Below are 19,892 nucleotides of genomic sequence, written 5' to 3' on the forward strand. Positions count from 1 at the left end.
CGGAGTGTATAAGCAGTCGCCAACATGTTGCACATTTGTTATGGTCAGTGCCAGATTTAGTGGTGATAGCTCTTTTGAGTCAGGGGAATTTAAAAAAAAATCACACACCAGTGAGTGAGCTCTTTGGCACACAGAGCCATTTTATGATTATTTATGTATGTATTTATGTATGTATGTATTTATTTATATCTATGTAAACCACTTGAGAACTTTTGTTGAAAAGCGGCATATAAGTATTTGTCATATTGGTTGTATTCACAATCTTTCCCTGGAAGCCTGATCAGCATGATCAGATGGCTGCTTCATCATGTAGTGGTATTTTTGAGTGCTTTCGGACCAGCAAGGTGACTATGCCTGCTGTCATTGTGAAATCAGTGGGGGTGACAATCATTAGAGACAGCAGCATTAAAGGCTGCCAGGTTTCTCAGCTTTCTTGCTTCTATTTATCTTGTTCACGTTTCTTTGTTTTTGTTTCTTTTCTTTTCTTTTGAATAGTTTTTAATTGATTTTACGATTTTAAATGTGACTTTAATGAACTTTTATTGTATTTTAACTTTTGTAAACCACCTTGAGATGCATTATGAAAGGCAGTATAACAACTGAACTATAAATAAAATAAAAATAAAGGGTAAGCCAGGGGCAGTTTCAGCCCCCCAATACCCCAAATTTGAGCGGAAAGGTCTCAGTTAAGAATGTTTGGTTCAGGGCTGGTATATGCTCCTAACCTTCACTGTTGAATCATGGAAGGAGGTGCAGAAAGGGGAACGTCTCAGCAAACCAAGTCTATACTGATGTCAATTCAGTTTGTGCTCAGTTGATGAGAATCTTGGAGGAGACAGATTTCCTGGATCCTTGCCAGTCAGGTTTTAGGCTGCAACACAGCACTGAAACAGCATTGGTTGCCCTGTTGGATGACCTGTATCATAACCTTGATGTGGGAAGTGCACCCCTTCTTAGTTCTTCTTGATCTCTCAGTGGCCTTTGATACCATTGACCATGCTATCCTTCTGGAGTGCTTAAGTGGGCTGGGGCTTGGGGGCACTGTTCTTCAGTGGTTCCGGTCCTGCTCACTGGGTGATTCCAGTGGGTGTTGATTGGGGGTGAGTGTTCTGCGCCCTGGCCCCTTTCTTGTGGGGTTCCACAGGGCTCAGTCCTTGCTCCCATTCTCTTTAACATCTACATGAAGCCACTGGGCTTGGTCATCCATCAGTTTGGGGTAAGTTTTCATCAGTATGCTGATGATAACTCAGCTTTATATCTCTACCCCTGGGCAAACAGATGATGCCGTCCATGTGCTGGCTCAGTGTCTAGAGGCTGTCAGGACCTGGATGGGCCAAAACAAGCTCAGGCTCAATCCCTCCAAAACCAGGTTGCTCTTGTTCAGTTTGCAATCTGGCCAATTGCCATATGTGAGTTTAACTCTTGATGGGGTTGTGCTTCCCTTGAGAGAGATGATTCGTGATCTGGGGGTCTTCCTGGACTCACAGCTCCTGCTTGAACAGCAGGTGGAGGCCATGGCCAGGGGTGCCTCTGCCCAGCTTTGGCTGTTTCACCAGTTACAGCCTTTCCTCGACCAGCAGGCCCTGGCAACAGTAACTCATGCCTTTGTTACTTCTCATTTGGATTACTGTAACACACTCTACCTAGGGTTGCCTTTGAAAACAATTTGGAAGCTTCAGCTAGTCCAGAATGCAGCGGCCCGCCTCCTCATGGGTGGCCATAGATTTGATTGTGTCACACCTCTTTTACGGTCGCTGCACTGGTTGCCTGTTCACTTCTGGGTCCAATTGAAGGTACTGATTCTCACTTACAAAACCCTTATGGGCTTAGCACCTGTATATCTCCGGGATCGCCTCTTGGCCAGTTGTATCCCATCCTGTGAGGTCTTTTCAGCTGGCCCTCCATAGCGTAGCTGGTCCTGGTGTAGTGTGTGGTGCCTGGGCCCATAGGAGGACCTTCTTGTGGCTGCCCCTCTTCTTTGGAACATTCTTCCACCCCAGATTAATTCAGCCCCTCCCTGGTTGCTTTTAAGGTCCTTCTCAAGACACATCTGTTTTACCAGGCGTTTGCCCTTTAATGGTTTTTAAAAAATTGATTGTTGTTAGTATTTCTGTTGTTCACCGCCTAGAGTCTTTGGAGGAGGCAGTCTATAAGAAGTTTCAATAAATATAAATAAATAAATTCAGGAACTTTGGCTTATAGTGGTGGATAGAACGCTTCTCCCCCAAAGCAGAAGATACACCAAAACAACTTGTGTTGTATATAAACATGCCTCGTTTCTCACTTTAAATGTCATTCTAATGTTAATAAGATAGTTGGCTGTTTATTTCGATGTAAAATAGGCATTGTTCAAAATACTGGGAAACAGGTGTTGTCTTGGAAGTGAAGAGGCATCATTCTGTTTTTCTCTGACAAAGCCTAAATGGAAAAGAAGAAAAGATCCCAGTTCCCCCCCCAGCCCCAATTGCTCATTTCCACTTGCTTCTCAAGCAGCCAAATGGAGCCGGAACACAGAGCGAGGAATGCATTGAATACTGCCTGATTGCATCAGTGGCCATGGATCTCTCTGAAAATTCAGCAAGCGGCAAAATCTAATGTAGTAGGCTACACAGAGGAATAAGGGATTGTGTTGATCCTCTTGTGGTTGCAAAAGAGGTAAGAATTTTTTTAAAATTGCTTTCCACAACTGAAGAAAAGTTCCATTTGCACCTGACATGATTTAAAGAGACAGTCTCCCCCCCCGCAACTCCCCAGTTGTGGCATCACCTGCTGGGCAGGGGCATATTAAATGTGTGATGTTTTTATTGCTCTGCCTCAAGCAGCAGTACTCTGAAATATGGGGAGGGAGGGAGGGAGTGGGAGAGGAAGAACAAGAAGTGGAAGAACAAGAATCATTAGCCAGTAAATCCTCATTTTTAAAGTGGTGGGAAATCATGTAGACTCTGAAGGATTTGCCCTCCCTTGAATTCCTCATCCAAGGTTCATTGAAATAGGTAGAAAACTTGCCCCTGAAATTCTGCAAAGTTTCGTTAAGGCTTCTGTGTGCAGAGAGGTAGGGTGGTAATGATGAGCTCCAATACCCAGTTCAATGAAGACTTGCGTTACAGATGCCAGGGGGCACTATGGTTTTAAGTTAGTGACTGACATACTCTGCAGCATTCTGTCTGCCTTTTAATAGGACAGCTTGGGGCAGAACTACATATTACTTCAGCAAATGTGGAGTTAAGCAAATGGAATTCACAAGGACAGCAAAAAAAAATGTGGGGCATTTGTACAGAGAATTAGGAGAGCAAGAGAGACTAGTTAACCCTCCTTGCACCTCCAAATTCTCTCCTGTAAAGCCACCCTCCACATAGCAGGTTTTCCTTAGTTGGGCTCATTTCTGGTCTTGAAGACCATTTGGGCAGTAAATAGTTGTGGAAAGCATTTGGAGAGATTAAGCAGTTGGTAGGAGGAAGGGCTGAGCATTCCCTCCCCGCTGCTACTTCTCCCCTGCAGATGCTCCCTCTGATAAAGGATTGTTTAATCCAGACCTACAAATAAGTGTATCAAAGTATGATTCAAAGTTAGTTTGGTTCAGGTCCCTAATAGAATATAAAGCCAGCAGTACTGAAATAAGAATTGTTCAGAACTGGGAGGCCTCTTGGCCAAGAGGTAATGTATGCCAAATCCAAGAATGTGGGCCCCTCTCAAGAATGTGAGATGGGAAGCGCACGAGAGATGTGAGATGGGAAGCGCATGAGAGATACTAGAACCTGTCAAATACAGGCCATTAGCCAAATTCCTCAGTCAGCAGAAAAGAGGATTTTGCTGGTACCAGAAGATACGATAGGGAGTAAAGTTGTCAGAAAGGCCAGGTAGTAACTCCTCTTCCCAGGCTCTAGGTGGCACCTCTGGAATATGTATGTTTAATTACCATTGACATGTATTAATTGCTTTACTGATATACCTGTATGCTTGCAATCTATATAAACTGATCAACTGCGCAGCTTCGACACAGAGTACTTGCCAGACATTCTGACCTGTACTTCTGCCTTTCATGATCACGAAATAAAAGCATATTTGAGAACTGCACCCTTGTTTGAACTCCATTCAGTCAGGCAACAAGTCAATCGCAGGAAACTGGTCTAATCTTCTTTGATTCGGCAAGATGCTCCATTCTCTGTCAAACCTGATGGAAAGATGAATGCAAGGGGCTGAATCAAACAAGAGGGCCCGGTTCCAGAGGATTTCCCCCGCAACACCTCCCTCTTATGAACATTGCAGGGCAAACTCCATGGAAACCCTGTTTTTACTGAGGAATGTGTCGTTTCATCATTACTACTGCTACTACTACTTTGAACTTTAAATACATTTCAAAGCAGCTTACACAGAGAAAGAAGAAAGAGGAGAGCTGGTCTTGTGGTAGTGAGCATGACTTGTCCCCTTAGCTAAGCAGGGTCCACCCTGGTTGCTTATGAATGGGAAACTTGATGTGTGAGCACTGTAAGATACTCCCCTCAGGGATGGAGTGGTTCTGGGAGGAGCAGAAGGTTCCAAGTTCCCTCCCTGGCTTCTCCAAGATAGGGCTGAGAGAGACTCCTGCCTTCAACCTTGGAGAAGCCGTTGCCAGTCTGTGAAGACAATACTGAGCTAGATAGACCAATGGTCTGACTCAGTATATGGCAGCTTCCTATGTTCCTTTGTTCCTAAGAAAGAAAGAGTAAATAAGTAAATAAATACTCTCCCCGTCCCCAAAGGGCTCACAATCTAAAAAGAAACACAAGGTAGACATCAGCAACAGCCAGTGATACTGTGCTGGAGCCAGATTGTGCCAGTTGCTCTCTCCCTGCTAAACATATGAGAATCACCACTTTAAAAGGTGCCTCTTAGCTCATTTAGCAGGGGTCTTAGCCTATAGTTCTCCTGAAGAATTAAAACAAGACCATTTCAGCCCACTGAACTAAGTACCAGAACTTATTTGTAGTAAACACTCTGAATTTAACCCCATGATGATGATTATTTTTAATGCTTCAAATTATAATGTGAGATTTCCTGCAGAGGCCGTTTCTGCAGGAGGTGAGAAATAGAACGGAGAAATAGATGGCCCAATAGCATGCTGATTCCATGCCACAGGAGTTAGACCTCCTTTGCAAGCACAAGGGGGGGCTGAAGTTAATTAGCTCACAGTATACAAATGGTTTTAGCCTGTGAGCTCAATATGTGAACTCAGAACATTAAATTGCTTCTCATTTTCAAGTCAAACACAGCACTCCCTAATGCAAAAGAATCAAGTTCCATTTCCAACTCAGTGATCTAAGTAAAATGGGTCACTCTGTTTTAGAAATGACTTAGATTCATCATAAGAACGTGTCTTAACCCTGCCATAATTTCAAACTATTTAGTCAGGACATTACTCATGGAAATGGCCCAATGAAAATTCAGGTTAGATAAGCAAGCTAAGTGGCCCCAATTATGCAGTTAGCAATCGTTTCCCTCCCAAACCTGTAGCTAAATTCCTCAGACTAAAGGCATCATCAGTACAAGCAGAATTTGGATGGGCAAATCGGCCAGTGCAAGAGCTGGGCAAATCAGCCAGTGCAGGGCCCCCTTCCAGTTAATTCTAATGGGGGTTAAAGGAGTGGGGCCTGGGGCAATCTCTCTGCTTGCCATGCCCTAAGGACAGCCCTGGGCACGGACTCTCCAAGGTCTTCTTGGGCAAGAATCTTTCCAGGCTTGCTGCATACACAGAATGTGTGCTACCACTAAGAGAGGCATCCACCTCCACTCCATGTCACAATCCCCTTCAGAGTGCTCAGGGTCAGGCCAGAAACTCCTTTTTCACCTCTCATGCCTTCCTCCCGGCTGTTTTCCTCATGTCATAATCCTGGGTCCAGAAACCCGCCAGTGAGGAAAGCACTTGAGCAGTTCAGGGGATAGATTTGTTAGGCACCTAGAACCAGACTGCTGGCACTTAAAATAAAATAAAAAAAAGCTGCAGAGCAGCTTTTAAATAGACGCCTGGGTAATTGCCGACAGGAACTGGGTGGTATCTCGTTTGGCAGTCAAACTCTTCTAAGGTGCGAGAGTCCAAACTTTTCCAATAAACCAGAAGGGGACACAGTAGAACCAGGAGTAGAGCAGATGGAAACACATGGCAGCTGGTCAAAAAGGTCAAATGACAGTACGGGAGATAGCGCACACCAATGCCAGGTAAGAGTCTTGGCATAAAGGCGTTTCTATACCAATGACAGAAGCCTCCAAACCAAGATGGGCTAGCTGGAGTGCTTGGTTGCTAATGAAAACTTAGCTATAGTGGGCATAATGGAAACTTGGTGGAACAGTGAGAATCAGCGGGACACTGTTATTCCTGAATACAAACTCTACAGAAAGGGCAGAGAAGGGCAAATTGGGGGTGGAGTAGCACTGCATATTTAAGAAAGGGATATATAGTCCAAAAAGCTAGAAAACCTAGAGGACTGGAGTCCTCCACAGAACCATTAAGGATGACAATACGAGTGCTGAAAGGAAATGTGTTACTAGGGTTGTGCTATCACTCTCTGGATCAAAACGCTGAGAGTAATCTCAAGTTGGAGATCAAATCAGGGAGGTGTCAAAGATAAACAGAGCTGTAATAATGGGTGACTTCAATTACCCTCACATAAAGTGTGCTGTCAAGTCAGTGTCAACTCCTGGTGACCACAGGGCCCTGTGGTTGTCTTTCGGTAGAATACAGGTTTACCTTTGCCATCTCCCGCGTAGTATGAGATGATGTCTTTCAGCATCTTCTTATATCACTGCTGCCCGATGTAGGTGTTTTCCATAGTCTGGGAAACATACCAGTGGGGATTCAAACCAGCAATCTCTGGCTTGCTAGTCAAGTCATTTCCCCGCTGCGCCATTAGGTGGCTTATACCCTCACATAGACTGGGCAAATTCATATGTGGTTATTGACAGAGATGCCAAACTTCTAGACATGCTAAATGACTGTGCCTTAGAACAGTTGGTTGCAGAACCAACCACAGATAAGGCAACCTTGGTCTTAATCCTGAGTGGTTCCAGGACCTGTTGTGAGATGTCAGAGTTCTAGAAACATTGGGGAACAGTGACCATAGTGTGTTCCATTCAAAAGCCAGTTTGAAATGGGTCTAGATAATCTTGAGTTGAGAGGCCACCCCCAGCTCAATCACCTTGCCCAATCATGAAAGACTTGTATATGGCAGCTTCCTATGTTCCATGTTACAATGCTTTAAGGGTAAAGAAATCTATAATTTTACGGTGATCAGAGCTGGTCTTGTGGTAGCGAGGAGGAAAGGTACCACCAAGCTCGAGAGGACACCAGTATGGCTAACAAGTAGAGTCGGAGAAGCTATAAAAAGGAAGAGGACTTCCTTAAGAAAATGGATGTCCTGCTCAAATGAAGAGAACAGAAAGTAGTATAAACTCTGGCAAAAGTAATGCAAGAATATAATAAAAGATGCAAAAAGAGAGATTGAGAAGCATATAGCTAGAAGTATCAAAGGGAATAACAAAAACTTCTTTAATTATATCAGAAGCAGAAAACCTACCAGGGAGGCAGTTGGAGCCTTAGATGATGAGGGTGTGAAAGAGATTATTAAGGAGGATAAGGAGATTGCAGAGAAGCTCAATGAAACATATGGATAAAGGTGATTCAGTTAATATACTTGGACATCAACCTGGATATCAAGTTGTATATACCTGATATACTTGGACATCCCAAAAGCTTTTGACAAAGTTCCCCACCAAAGGCTCTTCAGTAAACTTAGCAGTCATGGAATAAGGGGACAGGTTCATGTGTAGATTGGTAACTGGTCAAGGACAGGAAACAGATGGTAGGAATGGACAGTTTTCATAATGGAGGGAAGTAAAAAGTGGGGTCCTCCAGGGATCTATACTGGGACCAGTGCCCTTTACCTTGTTCATAAATGATGGAGAAGTTGGGGTAAGCAGTGAAGTGGCCAAATTTGCAGATGACACTAAACCATTTAGGGTAGTAAAATCCAAAACAGATTGTGAGGAGCTGCAAAAACTGGGGGAGTGGGAGACAAAATGGCAGATGCGGTATGATGTAATCAAGTGTAAAGTGATGCATATTGGGGCACAAAGCTCCACATATACACTGATGAAGTCTGACCTGTCAGTGACTGACCAGGAAAAAGATCTTGGAGTCGTGGTCGACAGCTCGTTGAAAGTGTTGACTCAGCGCTCAGTAGCTGTGAAAAAGGTAAATTCCGTGTGAGGGATCATTAGGAAGGGGATTGGAAATAAAAATGCTAATATTATAATGTCCTTATGCAAATCTGTGGTGCGGTCTCATTTGGAATACTGTGTACAGTTCTGGCCACCATATCTTAAGAAGGACATTGTAAATCTGGGAAATGTGAAGAAGAGGGCAAACAAGATGATCAGGGGCCTGGAGAAATGACTTCCTTATGAGGCAAAGCAACAGCATCGGAGGATTTTTATTTGAAAAAGAGGTGATTATGTGGAGACGTGATAGAGGTGTATAATATTATGCATGGAGTAGAGAAAGTGGTCAGAGAGAAATGTTTTTCCCCCTCGCAGAACACTAGAACCAGGGGTCATCCCATGAAACTGAAGGCCAGGAAATTTAGGACGAAGGAAAAGAAGTAATTTTTAAAAATTACTTTAATTTAATTATTTTTTTTAATTTTTTTAAAGGAATAAATTTAGGACCAAGAAAAGGAAGGGAATTCCCCCCCTTCAAACCAACTAAAAGGAGGAGGGGAGATTTTCAGGGGCTGGTTTCTCTTTAAGGGATAAGTCCTAGTCTCTCTGTGTTTGTAATTGCAAGGGTTAGAATTTGCAAGGGTTAGCTAACTCCAGTGTTTGTTGGTGGTGCTGGAAATTCTCTGTGGTGAGAGAATCCCTTTCTCATTATAGAAGAGTGCACAGAGGCACAATACAGCGGAATTTACTTAGGCATGCTTGTATGCTGAGAGTAAAGTAACTTGGAGCCAATTCATATTTTCAAATCAATATATAAGGCATTTATGAAGGGACTCCATTCTAGATAGGAAAGTGAGGAGTTAGGATCTCTAATCTATCTATCTAGCTGGATGCAGATGGATTCTGTATCTTCTCTGCACACATGGTGTAGGGAGAGGAGCTTGCCATGTTGCAAGGTAGAAGGGCAGGTAGGGAAGAGAGAGAGGAAGGAATTTAATCCCTAAGAGTAGCAGTCTACATATCCAAAGGGATAGTGTCAGAGCAGTAGAGAAGGGATGGCCAATGTCTTGATCCTCTAGACCTCTGACTTACTAGTCTGTCCTCCACTGTCTGAGACAAGAGACAGTGCAAAGTCCTTTAACATCCAACACCCCCTCTCAATGTCTCATGACTCAGTTCACAAGATTCATTTTCTCTCTCAGCTTTTCAAAGCGGGGACTTGGTAGTGGCTTAGTGAGTATGTCTGCAAGCATTTCACTTGTTGGGCAGTAGATCAGCTTGATTAGTCCATCCTTTTGCAGACTTCTCACTACATGGTACTTCACATCAATATGTTTGGTACGCCTCTTTACATCTTCTTGTTTGGAGAGTTGAATGCAGCTTTGGTTGTCTTCATACACTGGTATGGGCTGTGGTACATCTGTACCTAGGTCTTTCAGTAGTTGACACAGCCATTGTATCTCGTGACTGCCCTGTGCAGCTGATACATTCCGCTTCAGTGGTTGATGATGCTACTATGTCTTGCTTTGTGCTTGACCAGCTTATGATTCCATCTCCATAGAAAATTATGTGACCGCTGGTGGATTTCCTTTCTGTTAGGTCTCCACTCCAGTCTGCATCTACGTATGCTTCTAGTCTTGGTTGACTGTTAGCTGGTAGTGTGAACTTAAAGTGTGCAGTACCCTTTAGGTACCTAACAAGTCTCTTAATTGCATTCCAGTCCTTGACTGTTGGTGATGCAGTCTTTCTGCAAAGTAAGCCAACTGCTGTACTAATATCCGGCCTATTGAGTGTACTAATGTATAGAAGCTTACCCAATGCTTCACGATATCTGTGGTTGTCAGACAGTGGCTCAGTTTGATCTTCTTGCTTTATGTAGTTCACTTCCATTGGAGTTGGTGTAGGATTTGCATTTTCCAGTCTGAGCAGGTTCATCAAGTCTTTAATTTTCTGTTCTTGGTTGATGATCTTTCTCTCTTTGTACTTGAATGCCCAAGTAGTGTGCAATGTTGCCAAGTTGCTTGACTTCCACATCTCTGTTCAGATGATGCATTGTTTCCTTGCTGTCATCAGGATTTTCAAAGGCAAGAATCAAATCATCAACATACACCAAAATGTAGGTCCACTTGCCATCTATGCACCTCGTGTATAGGCAGGGATCTGCGTTGCTTCTTTTGACGTTTGCTTGAAGCAGCATATCATTTAGTTTTATGTTCCATGCTCTGGCAGCCTGTTTTAAACCATAAATGCTCTTTTGCAGTTTGCATACATAGTCCTCTTTGCCTTTCTCTAAGAAACCTGGTGGTTATTGCATGTAAATGTCCTCTTCTAGCTCGCCATGCAGGAATGCAGTTTTCATGTCTAGGTGTTCAACATGCATTCCTTTGCTAGCAGCAATACTTAACAGACTCCTTACTGTGGTATGTTTAACCACTGGTGCAAAGGTTTCATCATAATCTTCTCCATATTTCTGCGAATATCCTTTTGCTACTAATCTGGCTTTGTAGCGCGGAATCTCACCATCAGCATCATGTTTGAGTTTGAAAACCCATTTGCAGCCTATAACTTTCCTTCCTTGGGGGAACTTAGTAAGAGTCCAGGTTTTATTTTTCTGTAGAGCCTCAAGCTCTTCAATTGCAGCTTGTTTCCACTTCTGGGTTTCTGGTTGTGGTAGCTGGGATATTTCCTCCCATGATGAGGGTTCTGGTTGTTCTGCTGTTGTTGCAAGGTAGGACAGTCTCGGGGCTGAAATACCTCTGTTTGAGCACGTTGATCGCCTCACCTCACCCTCTGTGGTCTCTCATTACCTCAGGTGCATCTGGTGGATCACTGGGGGTCTCTGTGTTGAGTGTGGTTGCTTCTGGATCTGCTGTCTCCTCCTCCTCAATTCCTCTGAGATCAGGAAGCATAATCCAGTCATCATGGTGCTTGGTCTGGTTGCTTGCTTCGGTGTAGGCCCCCTCTGAAGGTGTAGCTCTTTCATTCTCATCAAAATACACCGATCTGCTTATGGTTATCTTGTTGGTGTCACAATCCAGAATTCTGTAGCCTTTGGATTGTGCTGAGTAGCCTACAAAATTCCCTTTTGTGGCCCTAGCCCCTAACTTAGTCCCTTTTACCTTTGGGATGTATGAGTAAGCCGTGCTTCCAAAGACATGCAGATGCGTCATGGACGGCTTATGACCATGCCAAAGTTCATATGGTGTTGTTCCTATAGGCTTTGTGTGCATTCTGTTTTGTATGTATGCAGCAGTCATGATGCCTTCTCCCCAGAATTTCTGTGGGCGGTGTGCATCAGCAAGCATGCATCTTACCATGTCCAGTAGACTTCTGTTCTTTCTTTCTGAGATTCCATTTTGGGATGGACAGTAAGCTACCATGGTTTGATGCACGATTCCATGTTCTCTCAGGAACTGCTGTGTGGTGCTGGACATATATCCTCCTCCATTGTCTGTGCACAGGATCTTTGGCTACCAGCCAAATTTTTTGCTTGCCATGGCCACATAGTCCTGGAGTTTCTCCAGCATATGTGATTTCTCCTTTAATAGAAACACAACTGAATATTGTAAGAAATCATCTGTGAGTGTTAAAAAATATTTTTGATTACCTATGGTTGCTGGTAGTGGTCCAGCTATATCACTGTGGATCAGCTCTAGGGGTCTTCTGGTCTTCCTTTCACTCTGCTTAGGAAATGACTTGTTAACTGCTTTGGACTCAAGACAACAAACACAGTTAGTTACAATGTCACATGGTACAAAATCAATGCCATTAGCTAATCCCTTTTCCGTCATGTTCTGGATTGACTCATAGCTCCTGTGTCCTAGGCATCTATGCCACAGTTGCAAGCAGTTTTCATGCAGGCATGACTTAGCAGGGTTCACTTCATTAGGCTGGTATGCCTCAGGTTTAGACAGGGCTGGTCTTTCTCTGTCTGTCTTTGATACAGATTACTCCTCCACACTGTAAAGACCTTTGCATTTAGAGCCTACAAGGCAAACTTCTCCATTCTGGGTAACACATTGTCTATTTTTAATATACAGTTCACAGCCTTGTTTCTCTAGCTTGGATATTGAAATCAAGGAGCTTGAGAAGTCAGGGATATACAAAACATCTTTAAGAAAAATGGTTTAACAGATCCATCCAGTAACTTGCAATACAAAATTCCTTCGCCTTTCTTCTTGGCTTTAATTGTAGTATTATTGCCCAAATAAACAGTCTCTTCAGGAATATCAAACAGTTCGGTATAGAAATCCAAATTATTTGCTATATGAACCGAAGAACCAGAATAAAAAATGAACTTTTCATCGCTTTGCATCAAGCAAACATTAAAACTTTTGTTCGAATACCTTTCTCTATGCTTAAAATCCTGATTCAAATTTCGTTCAGTAAACTCAATCCTTCTTGTCTGATTCTTGGGACAGTTCACCATCTTGTTGCCAAATTGTTTACACAGAAAACATCTAAAGGCATTAGTCCCAGTTGGCCTCATTTCAGGAGCAGTCTCCCTGCTGGTGGTCATGTGACCTCTCTCTCTGGACTGAGTTTCCTTGGCAACGAAGCCAGACCTCTTTTTATGTAAATGTGGGGGCCCCATGCGGTTTCCTCTTGCAGCATTCCCTCCCCACCTTGGGTTTTCTCTGGAATGATCAATTGTTTCTTTAAGAGCAAAGTTACTTGCCAATTCACTTTCATAGTGAGAATTCAAAACTTTTCTCCTGTTTGCTTCAGAAGATAATGTTTGTACTGCTTCCTCAAAGCTCAGATTGGTGTGGGTTTCCAATTGGCTGATTATACTGCTATAGCTGGGGGGCATGCTTAGGAACAGAGTTTCCAGCTTCTGACTCTCTGTAAATTGCTCCCCTGCCGCTTTAAATTTAAAAAAGAAACCTTCCAGAAATCCCATATGTGTGGCAAAACAGTCCCCATCTTTATACTGGAGATCCTGCATTTTCTTTCTCAAGTTAAAGGTGTATGCCCACCCCTTCTTCACATGCAAGGAACCTAGCTTGCTTAGCATTTTCCTTGAGGTTCCAAGATCACATATCGTGTAAAGGTAATTTTTACTCACAGAAGCTGTGATCAAAGCTTGAGATTTCGCATCCTTGATCAGACAGTTTTATCTGGCAGTCTTCTCAGCAGCTGTGGTTCCTTCTGCGGGGAGGGGGGGGTTCCTCTTTAGTAACTTTCTCGAGTCCTTCTGCTTTCAGTGCAAGCCTCAATCTGGTTTTCCATTCCAAATAGTTGTCTGTGTTCAAGATAGCAAACAGGACATAGCAAACAGGACATAGGAGTTTAGCAGGAAGTGTGCGGGGGAGCCTGTAACAAGCCCTGGTGATCCCAAGGAGACTGGTGGAGAAAAGAACATAAGTACAAATCCCTTCCTCATATTCTTGGGAAAGGCTGCTTGGACAGTAAATACCTGACCATTACAGCTGAGACCTATGCTTCTAACAAGCTATCTCTAAATACTGTAAACAGCCAACAAAAACAGCATGGGGGGCACTTCCCAGTGTATTGCACAGAGTGCCATGTGTATGACTATTTGCCCCATGGGCAGAAGTCATGGTTGTGTGCTCGGTGCAAGGAGCTCCTATCTCTCAGGGAGCAAGTTCGTTCCCTTGAGGCCAAGGTGGCATATCTGGAGATGCTCAGGGAGACAGAGAGGCATGTGGATGAGACGTTCAGGGATGTGATAGAGACATCCAACTCCAGGGCTGATAGCTCCTCTGCTGACAGTGAGAATGAGGGTCTCAGGCAAGAAGGACATCGGTCTGAGGAAGAGGGAAATGCTCCTTTAGAAGGGATTCCTTCCATGGATGATGAGCCCATATCCTCTCGCACAGGGGATACTCCTCTGGGGGGTGGGGGGCTCCTTGTAGTGGGTGATTCAATCATTAGAAGTATAGAGAGATGGGTTTGTGATCCGCATGTTGACCGCACTGTGACTTGCCTGCCTGGTGCGAAGCTTGAGGACATCACACAGCGTCTAGATAGGCTCTTAGGCAGTGCTGGGGAGGAGACAGCTGTCGTGGTGCATGTCGTCACCAACAATGTGGGGAAATGTAGTCAGGAGGTCCTGGAAGCCATATTTAGGCTGATAGGTAGCGTATTGAAGTCCAGGACCCACAAGGTGGCATTCTCAGAAATGCTACCTGTTCCACACGCAAGTACAGTGAGACAGACAGAGCTGAGAGGTTTCAATGCATGGATGAGACGCTGGTGCCGGGAGGAGGGGTTTAGATTTGTTAGGCACTGGGATACATTTTGGGGCAAGCAAGGCCTGTACAAAAGGGATGGGCTGCACTTGAACCAAGATGGAGCCAGACTGCTGGCGCTTAAAATCAAAAAGGTTGCAAAGCAGCTTTTAAAATGATGCCTAGGGAACAGCCAATAGGAGCTGGGCAGTATCTCATTCAGCAAAAGCCATCCTTAAAAGTGTGAGGGTGCAAAGGATTAAGATAAAACAGAAGGGGACAGAGCAGTACCGCATAAAGAGCAGACGGGAGACTGTGCCAGCTGGTCAAAGAGTCAAAAGAAAGATAGCATACATCAGGTGAGAGATTCAGCGTATAGGTGCTTATATTCCGATGCCAGAAGCCTCCGAGCCAAAATGGGTGAGCTGGAGTCCTTGGTGGCTAATGCAGAAATAGATATAGTGGGCATAACAGAAACATGGTGGAACAGTGAGAATCAGTGGGACACTGTTATCCCTGGATATAAACTATATAGAAAGGACAGGGAGGGGTGCCTTGGAGGTGGAGTAGCACTGTATGTTAAAGAAGGCATATAATCTAACAAGCTAGAAAACCTGGGTGGACTGGAGTCCTCCACAGAAACCCTTTGGGTGACAATACAAGGCCTGAAATGGAACATGCTACTGCGGACATGCTATCGCCTTCCGGATCAAAATGCCGACAGTGACTGGGAGTTGCAGGAGGAAATCAGGGAAGCATCAAGGAGAGGCAGGGCTGTAATCATGGGTGACTTCAATTACCCACACATAGACTGGGTAAATTCACAGTCAGTTCATGACAAAGTGGTCAGATTTCTAGATATGCTAAATGACTGTGCCCTGGAACAGTTGGTCTTGGAACCGACCAGAGAGAAGGCAACCTTGGACTTAATTCTGAGTGGCACCCAGGACCCAGGGCATGATGTCAGGGTCATCGACCCTTTAGGGAACAGTGACCATAGTGCCATCAATTCAGCATACATGTGGGGAGAGAATCACCAAGGAAGTCTTACACAGACATTTTGAATTTCAGTAGAGGAAACTTCTCTAAAATGAGGAGTATGGTGAAAAGGAAGCTGAAAGGGAAAATCAGGAGAGTCACTTCGCTCCAGAGTGCATGGAGTTTACTCAAAACCACAGTACTAGAAGCCCAGTTAGACTGTATACCCCAAAAGAGCAAAGGTACCACTAAGTCCAGGAAGATGCCAGCAAGGCTAATGGGTACTGTCAAGGAAGCCATAAAAGGGAAAAAGACTTCCTTCCAAAATTGGAAGGCCTGTCCAAATGAAGAGAACAGAAAGGAACACAAAGTCTGGCAAAAGCAATGCAAGACAACAATAAGGGAGGTGAAAAGAGAGTTTGAGGAACATTTGGCTAAAAGCATCAAGGGGAATAACAAAAACTTCTTTAAATACATCAGAAGCAGGACACCTGCCAGGAAGGCAGTTGGACCATTAGACAATGAGGGAGTGAAAGGGATTATTAAGGAGTATATGGAGGTTGCAGAGAAGCTAAATGAGTTCTTTGTGTCCGTCTTCACGGCAGAGGATACTGAGCATATACCTGTTCCTGAACCAGGCTTTTTGGGAATGGCGGCTAAAGAACTGAGCCAGATAGAAGTGATGAGATATGATGTTCTAAACTGCCTGTAAAAACTGAAAACTTACAAATCACCAGAGCCGGATGGCATCCATCCAAGAGTCCTCAAAGAACTCAAATGTGAAATTGTTGACCTCCTTGCTAAAATATATAACTTATCCCTGCAATCAGGTTCTGTACCAGAGGACTGGAGAGTAGCAAATGTAACACCAGTTTTCAAGAAGGGATCCAGGGGTGATCCGGGAAATTACAGGCCGGTTAGCTTAACATCTGTTCAAGGCAAATTGATGGAAAGCATTCTCAAGGATAAAATTGTAAAGCACCTAGAAGAACAGGCCCTGCAGGGAGTGAACCAGCATGAGTTCCGCAAAGGTAAATCTTGCCTGACCAACCTTTTGGAGTTCTTTGAGAGTGTCAACAAGTGTGTGGATCAAGATGATCCAGTTGACACACTATACCTGGACTTCCAAAAAGCTTTTGACAAAGTTCCTCATCAACAACTCCTGAGGAAACTTAGCTGTCATGGGATAAGGGGACAAGTACATGTGTGGATTGCTAACTGGTTGAAAGACAGGAAACAGAGGGTAGGTATAAATGGAGAGTTTTCGCAATGGAGAGAAGTAAGATGTGGGGTCCCCCAGGGATCTGTACTGGGACTGGTGCTTTTTAATTTATTCATAAATGATCTAGAAGCAGGGGTAAGGAGTGAGGTGGCCAAATTTGCAGATGATACCAAACTCTTTCGGGTAGTGAAATCCATAACTGATTGTGAAGAGCTTCAAAAGGATCTCTCAAAACTGGGTGAGTGGGCGACAAAGTGGCAAATGAAGTTCAATGTTGGCCAGTGTAAAGTGATGCACATTGGGACAAAGAACCCCAATTTCAAGTATATGCTGATGGGATCTGAGCTGTCGGTGACTGACCAGGAGAGGGATCTTGGGGTTGTGGTGGACAGCTCATTGAAAGTGTGGACTCAATGTGTGGCAGCAGTTAAAAAGGCCAATTCCATGCTAGGGATCATTAGGAAAGGGATTGGAAATATAAGTGCTAATATTATAATGCCCTTATACAAAACTATGGTGTGGCCACACCTGGAGTACTGCGTACAATTCTGGTCACCACATCTAAAAAGGACATTGTAGAACTGGAAAAGGTGCAGAAGAGGGCATCCAAGATGATCAATGGCCTAGAGCACCTTTCCTATGAGGCTAGGCTACAACCTGGGGCTATTTAGTTTAGAAAAAATATGACTGCGGGGAGACATGATAGAGGTCTATAAAATCATGCATGGTGTGGAGAAAGTGGATAGAGAGAAATTCTTCTCCCTCTCCCATAACATTAGACCACGTGTCATCCCATGAAATTGATTGCCAGGAAATCTAGGAACAGCAAACAGAAGTACTTTTTCACACAATGCATAATCAACTTGTGGAATTCTCAGCCACGAGATGTGGTGACAGCCAACAGCCTGGATGGCTTTAAGAGGGGTTTGGATAACTTCATGGAGGAGAGATCTATCAACGGCTGCTAGTCAGATGGCTGTGGGCCACCTCCAGCCTCGGGGGCGGGGTGCCTCTGGGTACCAGTTGCGGGGGAGTAACAGCAGGAGAGAGAGCATGCCCAACTCCTGCTTGTGGCTTCCAGTGGCATCTGGTGGGCCACTGTGCAAAACGGGATGCTGGACTAGATGGGCCTTGGGCCTGATCCAGCAGGGCTGTTCTTATGTTCTTATGTTCTCAAGTACCTTTTCACACAGCACATAATTAAACTATGGAATTCTCTGCCACAGGATGTGGTGATGGCCACTAGCTTGGATGGCTTTAAACAGGGCTTAGACAAATTCACAGAAGACAGGTCTATTAATGGCTACTACTCTGGTGGCTATAGTCCATCTCCAGCAACAGAGTCAAGATGCCTCTGAGTATGAGTTGCAGGAGGGCAACAGAAAGAAAAAGGAAAAGAGTCAAGGAGAATACAATTTCTTCCTTATTTGGGGGCTATTCAGGTGGCAAGCCTATGTAGCAGCAGCACATGTTTGTCGGCACATTGGTGCCACCACTGCTACTGCAAAGAAGTCAGTCTGCAGGACTCCTTTGTAGGATTCTGCTGGTGTGGTCCTTCAGGTGCATGCTCAGTCTGAACCATCTGTGATGCCACCTGATGCCAATGTGATGCCACATGCCCAGCTTAGTCCATTCCAATTGCAGTCTCTTCCTTACACCAAGAGAGGGAGGGAGGTCTGTGCACAAAGAGGAGGAGGAGGAGGAGAGCCACAGGTGGATGAGCCTGAGATGCCATCGACTCCCCACAAGCCAGCCACAAGCCAGCCAACCAGCCATAATACCGCCCCCACCAGCCATGCAGGGCTCCCCAGCACTCATGTGCCTGCAGGACAACTCACATGGAGATAGATGAGACTATCTATCATTATGAGACTATCTTCTTCATTATGAGTCCCATCACCTATTGAGATCATCCAGAGAGGTCCATCTGCAATTACAATTGGCTTCTCAAGTGGCTACCGTATTTTATGGACTATAAGACTCACTTTTTTCCTCGAAAAATATCCGCCAAAATTCAGGAGCGTCTTATATGTTTTAACAGTTTAATATGTTAAAACTCTGAAAAACTGGATTAAAATTAAGGTGCGTCTTATAGTCCGTAGCGTCTTATAGTCCGTAAAATACGGTACTCAGGGATGGGCCTTCTCCATTACCACCCCAGTCTTTATGTGAGCATCCCCACCTCTGACAGCTTTTTAAAAGCCTTTAAAGATACATTTATTCACATAAGCTTTTAAACTAGAATTTTGGTTTTAAATTATTTGAATGTTTTAATTTTTAATTGTTTTATGTTGTGGAAAACCACCCAGAGACATAAATTGGAAAGGGGTAAAAATACAATACAATACAATACAACACAACACAACACAACACAACACAACACAACACAACAGGTCCTGATTCAAACCCTGAAACTCCTGATATTATTAGTATAGAGGAAGAAAGCACATATTTCAAAACCAGATTTTATTTTATTTAAAAAACACTTTCAATTGCAACCATGAAAAGGGCTGAAAAGAAATGATGCTCGTGTATTAATTTTTGTTCAGAGGTAACTTGCCATGTCTCTGCAGCATCCCCCTTGCAAATCCAGCAAGCTCTGAACATGTATCATTCATAGAGATTAATTATAAAGCAATTTTAAAGTGTGCGTTAAGGCAGAGTAGAAGACCAAATAAACAAAAGGAACCACAGAAGCCAGTATTTTGTACAAATGGGATCCCAAGCCCTCAGCAAGGTGGGTTTTTTTTTACCATTGCTATGACAACTATAGTAAACCAGCTCAAGCTTCCTGGGACACACTAATATAGCTTGGCTGTTTCTTTCAGAAATTAGCTGGTGCATATGGGGAGAAGCAAAGCAGCCAAGGAAAAATTGTTGGGAGTATATACAGTTTGCATAGGGGCAGTAAAAAGTGTTCATTTAGCTTGTATTGATTTAAGCTGTTTGAGGCTTAAATGTCAGGACTATTGTTTCCTGATGGAAGTTCCCCCAAAAATGCATTGCAAACAAAAAGCTCATGATGTTTCTAAGATGTTAGAGTTGTATGGAGGGCCTCTAAGCCCACCTTTGAATCTACAGAGAGGAGTCCATGTTTAAAGACATAAGTTAGAAAACACTGCATTCATAGATGGTTGATTTGTGCAATATCTTCTGCACACATGAGCAATCCCAGCTGTTCATAGGCAAGAAGTCATAACAGGGATGGGTGTTCCCATTTGCTTCCTCCCTGAAAAGTTTCAGCAGGCAACAGAATGGATGCATTCCACTTCACTCAAACATCTAGAATGGGTTATTATTAAGGTGAT

The sequence above is a fragment of the Hemicordylus capensis genome, chromosome 3 (assembly GCF_027244095.1).
Source record: "Hemicordylus capensis ecotype Gifberg chromosome 3, rHemCap1.1.pri, whole genome shotgun sequence".
In the NCBI taxonomy this organism is placed as follows: domain Eukaryota; kingdom Metazoa; phylum Chordata; class Lepidosauria; order Squamata; family Cordylidae; genus Hemicordylus; species Hemicordylus capensis.